Source organism: Sinocyclocheilus anshuiensis, unplaced genomic scaffold, assembly GCF_001515605.1.
Source record: "Sinocyclocheilus anshuiensis isolate Anshui unplaced genomic scaffold, SAMN03320099.WGS_v1.1 scaffold519, whole genome shotgun sequence".
Taxonomy (NCBI): Eukaryota; Metazoa; Chordata; class Actinopteri; order Cypriniformes; family Cyprinidae; genus Sinocyclocheilus; species Sinocyclocheilus anshuiensis.
Genome location: NW_015549637.1, coordinates 752581 through 763731, shown reverse-complemented (window position 1 = coordinate 763731; position 11151 = coordinate 752581). Strand labels below are relative to the sequence as shown.

General features: G+C 40.9%; 1 protein-coding gene across 9 annotated transcripts in view; it reads left to right on the top strand.

The window, feature by feature from the left end:
- Positions 1-32: 32 nt before the first annotated feature.
- The window catches only part of plcb4b (phospholipase C, beta 4b), a 43929-nt gene continuing 32810 nt past the window's right edge, over positions 33-11151 (top strand). For 2 of the 9 annotated variants that reach the window (XM_016448878.1, XM_016448869.1), the window contains exons 1-3: positions 184-324; positions 2052-2096; positions 7178-7237. The gene's annotated coding sequence lies outside the window, so the exon portion shown is untranslated. Of the gene's footprint in view, positions 154-183; positions 325-1246; positions 1264-1317; positions 1335-1539; positions 1780-2051; positions 2097-7177; positions 7238-11151 lie in introns of those variants that run through there. The other 7 variants (XM_016448871.1, XM_016448877.1, XM_016448874.1 and 4 more) reach the window with 7 other exon arrangements.

Sequence of the window (11151 nt, the reverse complement as noted above, 5' to 3'; positions counted from 1 at the left end):
AGAGAGTGTGTGTGTGTGTGTGTGTGTGTGTGTGACTGCAGCGGTGGTGAAGGGCTGCATGTATGACGCTGAGGAAGATCCACCATCATCCGCCCGTTTGGCCGCGCTGGGAATTCTGTGTTTTCCCGGGAATGTCGCGGGCGTTCGCTGACGGTAAGCCGTTATTAAGCTGTAGGGAAGGGCGCGCGCGCGTGTGTGTGTGTGTGTGAGAGAGAGCAGAATCAAAGTGAACGGGCTCTTAGCTCTCGGGCTAACATTAGCTGGCCACCGCCGCTGTCCCGGATCTGCACGCGCGGTTCTCCAGCATCGCTCGTCATGTGAACGGTAAGGATGCGTGTGTGCACAACTAACGTTCAGTTGCTCGTTGAGAGGTCGGTGGAAATGCAGCGCTGCTTCCGTGTGTTCGCGAATGTTTTTTCTCAGTCCAGCTCCACTCTGCCGCTAATACTGAAAATTACGTAATGCATACTGAATGAATCTGAGATCTGAAGCATGCAGGGCCTGTGGTGTGTGCATGTGTGCATTTACTGCAGAACGCAGGATTATATCTGTATGCAGGTGTATAGAGTGTGTGATCAGATCTCGTCCGTCTAATTCAGTGTGAACGGTGTCAGAAATAAACGTCTGTTATCAGGGACGTTTGTCCCTTGAAAGAATTTTCTGAGGCATTTCCACCTGCATCATGAAAACATACAGTGTGTGTAACATTGCACAAGATTTCATAACTGCAGATATTCAGATTTCACAATCAATATCTGGCACATTCTGACCCTGCATGTAGTCAACATATGTGTGTTTGTGGTGATCTATCATGTTTCCTTCTTAAATGACCTTAAAAAAAGATACATTAGATATCAGTGTTGTTGTTTTTGAATATGTGTTGTTTTCAAAATATACCTATATTCAAAATGCAACATCTGAAAGAGGTTTTAATTTCTTTATATTTTACAACGTAACTTTTGTGCCTTGAATCAGATTTACAACCACATTTTGGCATTTATATTTACTGCCTTGATATAAAATTTGACCAATAATGTCAAAACAGAGTAAAAGCAGAACTGCGGGCACTGAAATCAAGTCTGATCAGCCTGACAGAGGAGTCTGGAGATCTGTGAAGCTTTCATGTGTGTCCTGTTTAAAGTGACAGGTTCTGATCACAGGTGTGTGTTCATCATGTAAAGCTGTCAGAGCGTCTGTGCGCGTCACACCTGTGCAGGTGAATGGGTGTTTACTCAGTCATAAACACTGTGCTGCGTGAGGAAGGTACAGCGAGCTTCTTTCAGGTTTTGCAGTGGATCTTCAGATCTTTGGCTGGTGAATGTGAAATCGAACAGGTGCTGTGAATGTGTTTGAGGCTGGTCAGGTTCACAGGTGCTTGTTCAAACAGCTTTAAGGGACTTCAGAAATGCTCTGAACTCGGTGTAACGTCGCAGTGTCATGTTTTGCTGTTTTTGTGTGGTTTGAATCACTGATGGTTCATCGAGACATTGTTAGCTCTTTCCTGAAATGACAGGTTGATTTGTGACTCTTGTGTGCATGTGTTGGTGTTCATCATGTCATCTCATGGAGGGCTATGCTTTATCGTGTTTCAGTGCTCAGTCTTTGTCTACAGCAGCGTTCAGAAGCACACCCGCCATCTCAGATGTCTGATTTTACTACAATTTTCCTATTATCAGCCGTCATGTCCGTTATCAGCCAGAGCGAAAGTAGTTAGCCGCTTTCAGTGTGAGCCGCAGATATTTGCATCCCTGAGTTTAATCAGAAGCTCCTCTTTCACAGGTGTGTCACACGACTTTCAGACAGAAGTGTTTTTCCTGCGTTGTGTTGTGGTTTTCTTGCGCTCGTGCGTCCGTCTGTGTGCTGTTGGGAAGATGCACTATTATTTTTGAATTAGTCAGATGCGAACACAATGAGTCGCAGGCTTCTGGCTGTTATTGTTATTGTGCACGTGTGTTTGCTTCGGGTCGACTGACTGCTGGCGCTCTGTCTTCACACATTCAGTGTGTTTTGGCTTCATTCGTCTCTCTCTCTCTCTCTGTGTTTCTTCACAGGATCCGAGATGTCGCTCGCCCCTTAAATCACTTTCTGCACCACCGGTGAGTTTGTGCTTGATTCCTCTTTCTTCAGCATGTCTCACACTCCGACGCTTTATTAACTTTATTGAGTTTCATTTAAACAGTGTTGTTTTAGGATCTTCGATCAGCAGATGGTTCCTGCTTTCAGGCTGGTTTAGGTCAAAGCTGCAGCTGGTGACTAGCAGTAGTTCACAGCCTGACCACAGTTTTACTGCTAACCAATCACACTTAAACCTGCTGTGTTAGTGGCACAAAGGTCGTCAGTTTATCTAACTTTCATTAATTTAGCAATGTTCTCAAACTATCGCTCTGTCCTGAGCTGAAGGAGTAGTTTACACTAACGCTTCTACAGTGTCTTGCCATAATCTTCATTCTCATACTTGAGCACTAGGATACTTGTATCTAGTATGATATTTCCTGATTTTAATTGTTATTTTGATGAGCCGATACTGATACCTCAATCCCAATCTCAGATTTTAATCTGTGCTGTTTTCAGTCGATGCGTGAACAAAACTTCACTAAACTTTATTTGTAGCTCCTGCCATCCAGTAATCACAATAATCGTTGTGCTTGGTTAGTTATCAAACAAAGTCTCAGCTTTTAAATTCTGACCGTTTTATCACAAAATACAGTCACTGAATGTGGCTTTGCTGCTCTTTAATGTGTGCTGACACTAGTGTTAATTTTGTCAGCCATTTTTTATTTAGTCTTAGTCTTAGTTCTGCGGCAGGTGTATTTTTTAGTTATTATCATATTTAGTCAAGCTCGTCCTGCTTGTGTTTAGTCAAGTTTTAGTCGACTAAATGTCTGAGCATTAGTCAGTGAAGACTTTTCGTCACATTTTCATTATGCTGTATAATAGTTAAACTGATAAAAATTATGTTTATTTTAAATTATAATCTATAAGATTGTTGTCATTTGAGAAATGTATTTTTCCATTTCAGGTATTGCACTTCCACCAATAAGCACAAATCAACAGAATGTGGACTTTATTTGACCTCATCTAGTGTACTGATTTAGTACAGGCTATATTTAATATATAAATTAATATCAAAGACTTAGATATGCACTCTCTCTGCCTACATTATGAAAACTGGCAAAAACAAGCAATTTGGACATGGTTGCCAGATTGCAAAAAATAAACAAAACACCGGGCAGAAAATGTATGATTTTAACAGAGAAGCTCTGATTGGGGGATTTGAACTCTTGGTATCTGGCAACCGCACACATGAAAGCTCGTGTAGAGGCGTGTACAACAGTCCAATAATATTTTGTCTTCTTTTTTTCAACGAAAATTAAAATACATTTTGGTATAGTTTTTATTTTTTTAAATACATTTTAGTCTCGTCTTTTATCATCAACGATATTGCATGTTGATCTAGTCACAGTTATCATTTATTGACCTTACTGTCGTCTCGTCATCGTCTCGTCTTAGTCATGGGAAAAAAGCTGGTCAATGAACATTTTTCGTCACAGTTTTCGTTAACGACATGAACACTAGCACAGATGGCTGCAGTGGAGCGATCATCTCTTTACTGCTAGTTCCAGCAGAAAATCAAATCAGCATGAAATCAATCATGAATCCATCAATCACTGATTCAACCGCCATAAAACAGCTAGAGATCAATAATGTCACATTTACCTCCAGTCATAAGGGTCAGTTTTATGAAATTGAGGTTTATGCATCATCTGAAAGCTGCATAAATAATATTTCCATTGATGTATGGTTTGTTAGGATCGGACAATATTTGTCTGAGATACAACTATTTGAAAATCTGGAATCTGAGGGTGCAAAAAAATCTAAATATTGAGAAAATCATCTTTAAAGTTGTTCAAATGAAGTTCTTAGCAATGCATATTACTAATCAAATATTAAGTTTTGATATATTTACGGTAGGACATTTACATAATATCTTCATGGAACATGATCTTTACTTAATATCCTGATAAGGATATGCCGGTGTCAAATTTTCATGTTGCGATTAATTGCTAATGCTTTTATCACAGTATACGGTATTATCACGATATTGAAATTTTGTTTTAAAAAAAGTGCTGTCATAATACAGTATAACAGGTTTAATAACTTTTTTCTTATAACAAAAATAACTGAACATTTAAATGCAATAAAGCAATACAGAAAAATGTATAAAGTTAAAAGTTTTACACGGGGTAACGGCTGCATTTAAATGAATTATTATTATTATTATTATTATTATTATTTCTGCAGTTTAGCGCCATCTGCTGTCAGAGAGTGAAAGTGCGCGTTCATCCAGAGCGTCTCTCACATGTTCCGCCATGTGCTTCTCGTCCGTGCTTGTTTACATCAGAGTGCGCACGCGTCTTTCACGCAGCATACAGCAGTGTTGTGCATTTTGACCAGTTGATGGGAAAAGTATTCTTAAAATGCATTCAAAATTCTGAATAATTTGTAATATATAATTATTCACGGTATTTAGAAGTGCCCACGATAACAATATTGTGCATATTCATTACCGTGATATATCGCATTACCGAATACCGGCACAAGTCTATATCCTAATGATTTTTGGCATAAAAGAAAAATGTATAATTTTGACCCATACAATGTATTGTTGGCTATTGCTACAAATATACCCCAGCGACTTAAGACTGCTTTTGTGCTGCAGGGCCACATTTGGACATTTGATTTGCGTGTTGATTATTATATATGAAGCTGAGCGTAATAGTTTGTTAATTTCAAACTTTAATACAATAGTGATGTATGAACTGACCGAGTTCTCTGTATAGTTCAGCACTTTAGTTGAGATTTCGTTTTCCTTAAATGTTTCCAAGTGAATGGATATTGAGAGCTTGAGAATCGGACTTGGATCTTGACATCTGTGTTATGTCTGGATCTTGAGTGTGTTTCAGTCATTGTTACTATTAATGACTGGACGGAGTGAATTAGTGCGTCCTGAAGCGATTACTGCGCCCCCCCGCCGGCCCGAGATCTCCCAGCATGCCGTGTTCCTGCGAGCGTCTCTGTAGAACAGCCAGCTGAAGCATCAGGGTTCCTGGATGACGAGCTTCGGCTAAAAATAGCGGCGAACAGAGCGAAGCCGGAGCTATTACTGCTCTTTCTAATTGCAGCCCCCTGTGAAAAACGTTCAGTCACGGCACTGCTGGGAGCACTTCCAATTAACCCGTCGACCTTTGTGCTAGAGCTCAGAACGTGACTTCTGAAGGCTTGTTAATTCACTAGTATGTAATCATCTGTTTCATTGGTCATGTGACTGCGTCAGGTGATCAAGGGTCAATCACCTTCATTTCTATAGTGCTTTATACAGTACAGGTTTTACAGCAGCTTTACACTTATAGACAAGAAAATAGTAATTCAGTGATGCAAACAAAGAAAGAAGCTAAAAGAGATAATAGTAAACAGAATTCATATCCCAGCATACTGCAGTCTGCACCTACTAGAAGCACAGCATTATGGGAAGAGTCCGAGTGGAACAGTCAAGCCAATTATATTTCAATTATGTTTCAAAGCAGCTTCACTGAAAATCATGTTGTTACTGTGTATAATATCGTAGTATCTTCATGCATTATAGTTGCATGTAGCAGATTAGAGCTGGACGAGAATATAGTTACTTTTTGTGACAATATAAACAGTGTAGCAGATTGAACATCAGGTGTCTTTCATGTGGGGTTTTCTTTTATCTTGTGTGGTTTAGTTGAGGTTCAGCCTGTCCGTGCTTCATCTGTCTGATCTGATCAGATTCCTCAGAATGTGCTGAAATACGGTAGAGTTTGATGGGACACACGGCCGTTTCCCATGATGCAGTGCGACTGTGATTGTGATGGTTCAGATGATTCAGCTCCTGATTGTTCTCGGAGAGTGACTCATGGTGAAGGTCGCGCTGCGGTTCCTTCAGGAGCTCAGTGAAGTTCTCAGTGGCTGGATCTCCATTGATTATTCAGGAGCTGATCTGGAATCTGCTGTCGTGGATCTCGTGCTCGTTCCTCTGGCTGGTGTTTCTCCGCGTGATGCTGGTGTGTTGAAGGTGTGTGTGTGTGTTCCCGCTGTGGCTGTGAACAGATTGATGTTCCCCCGCCGCTGTGGGATTATCGGCTGCTTTAATCAAGAGAATATTTGTCGCCTCATCTGATGTTACCTGAAATAATGCCGCTTAAAGTCTAAAAATAAACCGCACTCATTACGTGGATTTGCCAGACTGAACGAACAGAACAGAGGGCTTTCTCAGGAGATTTAACTGGATCATTTGTGTTTTATAATGCTTTATTTTAATCTTCCACAGACTGATAATACAGAGGAGATTGGCTTCCGCTTCAGAACATTTAATGTAAATATCGCACTTTAACCAGTCGTACGTTACAATATATTTTTATATGATTTTTATGTTGGGGGTTCACGATGCTAGCCATAGTTTAGTTTTATATTTTCTCTCTGACTGTTTTTATGAACATATTTTTCAGCTTTATGATGTATTTCACATGATGTAGGCGGGTCATATGTTAATGAGCTCTGACATGATCGGTGTCGTTCACACGGTGTGGGCGGGTCATATGTTAATGAGCTCTGTTATGATCGGTGTCATTCACACGGTGTGGGCGGGTCATAAGTTAATGAGCTCTGTTATGATCAGTGTCATTCACACGGTCTGGGCGGGTCATATGTTAATGAGCTCTGTCATGATCGGTGTCGTTCACACGGTGTGGGCGGGTCATATGTTAATGAGTTGTCATGATCGGTGTCATTCACATGGTGTGGGCGGGTCATATGTTAATGAGCTCTGTCATGATCAGTGTCATTCACACGGTGTGGGCGGGTCATATGTTAATTAGCTCTGTCATGATCAGTGTCATTGTGTCATCAGTGAAATTGACTTTGCTTCATATTTGATGAAGTTTGCTTCACTGATTCTGTTGCTTTCCTGTTTATTTCTGTGAAAGTGTATTGTAGATCTCTATTGTATAAAGCGCTATAGAAACACGTGTGACTCGACAAGCTAGATGCAGCTCTGAATGAAACATGTGTTTGCAGGTGTTGGTCATGTGACCGCAGCACAGCACACCTGTTCTCTCCGCACTGTTTTAACAGCTTGTGTCTTCCTGTTTTCCAGAAAGTGACTGCTGTCCTCAGCCCATCTGTTTGCCTGCTCTTCACCTTCAGCCTCGGCCTGGTAAGACTGAATTAACTCAATTAAACGAGACGGTAATGAGCGGCGTCTGATCATCAGACGTGAGGCATTAGTGCGTTATGTGCTTTATCAGCATGTCTGTCTTCTGTCAGGATCTGCAGCCAATCAGACGCCAGCGCTGTTCATTAAAGCAACAGTTCACCCTAAAATCAGCACCGTTTACTCTCACTCGTGTCCTTCAGACCTGAGCTTGTTCTCTGGAGCTCAAAAGAAGATATTGCTTATATCAGACCCCAGTGACTTTCATTATATGGACAAAAAGCCTTTTGTGTTTCACTGAAATAAGTCGTACAGGTTTGAATGACATGATGGAGAGTAAATGATGAGAGAATGATGATTTTTAAGAAAATTGCCCTTTTAATTTTACATTTTAAATAAATGAGTGTTTTATGGTGCGTCTGAATCGAGTGCTCACTATGTAGGGGATGCCTGTGTCACATACTCATTTCTGCATACTACAGTATATAGTGTGTATCCTCTGCACAGCAAGCGTAGAGTAGCATACGGTTTACAGCAGAACACTATCCCACAATGCAATGCGCTCAACCTTCCATTTCCAGTGTGATCAGTGAACCGGAAGTGATTCTCTTTCTCGACTTGTTATTTGATCAGACTGATAAAAGTATTCTGACAAAAGTGTACTGAAAATATGTAATAACCAGGAAGATGCCTTGATGAGTCATGTGATGTAATGAGGTCATGTGACAGACAGTGTGTGGGGTTTCTTAACGTCTTACATTTGGTTTGATCACACAGATAAGTGATTATTATTAAACTTCAAAAGGCAATGATTGAGTTAATAAACATGAGTGCTGCTCGTTAGGTGTTAGAGCCGTTAAAGATGCACCTGTGATGAACCGACTGTTTACGTTATGGTTTTATATTATAATATGTTGCAGATGGTTGTAAGATGCACATTTTATGCATTTGTAAGCAGTGAAGCAGAGACATTTCAAATACGAGTCCTGCTGTATTTCAGGCTTGTTTATGATGAACAGTTCTCTCCTTTTTTCCAGGCTGCTGTTGGTATTTTGGTCACACAGTAAACAGTATCTGGCATTTAAATCAGTGTAATCTCTTGTATTTTCTCTCTGAACATTATTCATACAACCTTTCTTTAAATACATGATCATATCGACGGATCTCTGCTCCATGTGTATTTCAATATATGTGTATTCAGTTTCAATATAAATGTAAGTATTGCAGTATTTAAACTCGCAGATGCCCTGTTTAGTTCTGTGAGCCGCAGCCTGTTCAATTAATAAAAGAATTTAAGAGACCTGATTTATCTTGAGATGGTATGGGTTTGTGGTATTAATTTGATTTGTGCAGATGTGGTTTTAAACTCTGCAGATCGACACGGTGGCAGTCTTAGCGTGTGAGCAGAGCTCATGTTTAGCCGCCGCCTGCAAATGAAGGTTAATTGCTGGTCTTTGGAGATTGCTTTTGTTTAGGTTGAGAAGCTCTTCTGGGAAGACGAGGCCTCCGGTGAATCCGGCTCTATAAATACTCCCGTTCGGAGCGCCGCGGGCTGAACCAGGCCTATCCCGGGAAGAGTGTTGCCATGGAGATGAGCGCCGTCACCGCCGGCGACATCTGTATGAGCCGTGTTGATGAGAGCAGAAGAAACGACCTCGAGCGCCAGAATCCATGCGTTAGACGCTCTTATATCATCTCTTCAGATAAACGGGAATGACTGTGCCATATAAGTGCAGCTGCTCTGAGTTATTTACCCACGATCCTCGCTCTTTCTGTAAAAGGCAGTGTTCTATTTCTGTGGCTCTGCAAAATATTCCCTCTTTGTCCTCTCTTGCCTTATCTGCTGGCCTTTGGAGGACAGAATCCCTAATTTGCTTCTCCTGTTAGGTACATATTTGGGCAGAGATAACAGCAGGGAATTATGGAGGTCGTTCCTGGGCCGGAAACGGCCTTCAGACGCTATTATTAGCCTGCGGCGCGATGCTGCCGGACTCTCGCTGGTCTCCCGCTCGCTGACGGCTGGTTAGCTGAGTTTTCTCCATGTTTGGTCAAATGCGGATCTGCTGCTAATCCGCTGCCAGCCAGACGTCCATCTTCTGATGCTCTCGCCTGGTTTGATGGTGTGTGCTCATAATTAAGCTGATGTTTAATTGCACAGCGTCAGCTGCTCCTACAGAGGCAAGGCAAGTTTAGCACATTTCGTACACAATGGTAATTCACAGTGCTTTACATAAAAGAAAGTAAAATAATCATAAAAAAATAAAACAAGGAATTTAAAAACTCTGAAAATGACTTAAAAATTGATTTAAAATGAATTTAAGACAGTTAAAAACAGAAAATTATTATACATAAAATACAGCGCAATCAGTTCGGACGTAGCACAGTGCTCATTCAATAAATGCACAGCTAAACAGATGAGTTTTGAGTCTGCATTTAAATGTGACTAATGTTTTAGCACATCTGATCTCTTCTGGAAGCTGATTCCAACTGCGGGCGGCATAATAACTAAAAGCGGACTCCCCTTGTTTTGTGTGAACCCTTGGTATTTCTAACTGACTTGATCCTAATGATCAGAGTGGTCTGTTAGGTTTATATTCAGTGAACATATCTGCTATGTATTTAGGTCCTAGGCCATTGAGTGATTTATAAACGAGTAAAAGTACTTTAAAATCAATCCTAAATGTAACTGGAAGCCAGTGTAAGGACCTGAGGACTGGTGTGATATGCTCAGATTTTCTGGTTCTGGTCAGAATCCTGGCAGCAGCATTCTGGATGAGCTGCAGCTGTCTAATGGTCTTCTTGTGAAGGCCGGTGAGGAGACCATTACAATAGTCCACCCTGCTGGTGATAAAGGCATGAACAAGTTTCTCCAAGTCTTGACTGGAAACAAAACATCTAATTCTTGCAATGTTTTTGAGATGATAGTATGCTGATTTAGTTACTGCTTTGACATGACTACTGAAACTAAGGTCTGTCTCCCGAATCATACCAAGATTCTTGATTTTTAGTTGTTAGACCCCTAGAGTCAAGGTATGCATTCACCTTGAGAACTTCATCTTTGCTTCCAAACGCAGAGACTAGTTACAGCAGATCTGGGTGGGTAACCGGAAGACATAATGGACAGCAGAACTAGTTTATCATCTTCAACAGGTTTAGGAACTCAATGTCAGTTTATTTATAAAGCACCGTTTCAGACGACAGAGAGCTGAGAGGAATAAAAATATAGCAACATTAATAAACAAAACAAGCCACAGACGATAAACAGCAGGATTAATGTGGATCAAATTAATCTTCAGTTCATTAAAAGCCAAAGAAAATAAAGAAAGTCTTCTGCTAATGCTTGTGTTTATTGTGAGATTATCAGGGCTCATCTTGTCATCTGTCATTCAAGCTAAATACAAATGAACATGATCATTCTGTCATCACTTACTCACCTTCAAGCCTTCCTTCTGTTGAACACTAAAGAAGATATTCTGAGAAATGTGTTTTTTGTCCATATAGTGACGGTGGGGTCTGATATGGTTTGGCTCCTGATGTTCTTCAAAATATCTTCTTTTGTTCCCCAGAAGAAAGAAAGTCATGTTTGAATGATGAGTAAATGATGACAGAATGAATTAATCCTTGTTTGGCTGATCATGAATGACAGAGAGTATATCAGTGATCAATATCAGTATTGCAGTGACCTTTGACCTTCTGCGCTCACATGTAAACATCTCTGAGCAGATCGTCCAACGCTGATCGGACGCGCGTCTCTTCTGAGTGAGATGCAGAAGTTTCTTGAGCTGCTGTGAGGGTTTGAGTCTGGCCTGCAACGCCTTCCTGCTGTCTCACTGTTTCTGTTTGACATGGAGTGTGTGTGTGTGTGTGTGTGTGTGTGAGAGAGAGTGTGAGTGTGTGTGTGTGTGTGTGTGAGAGAG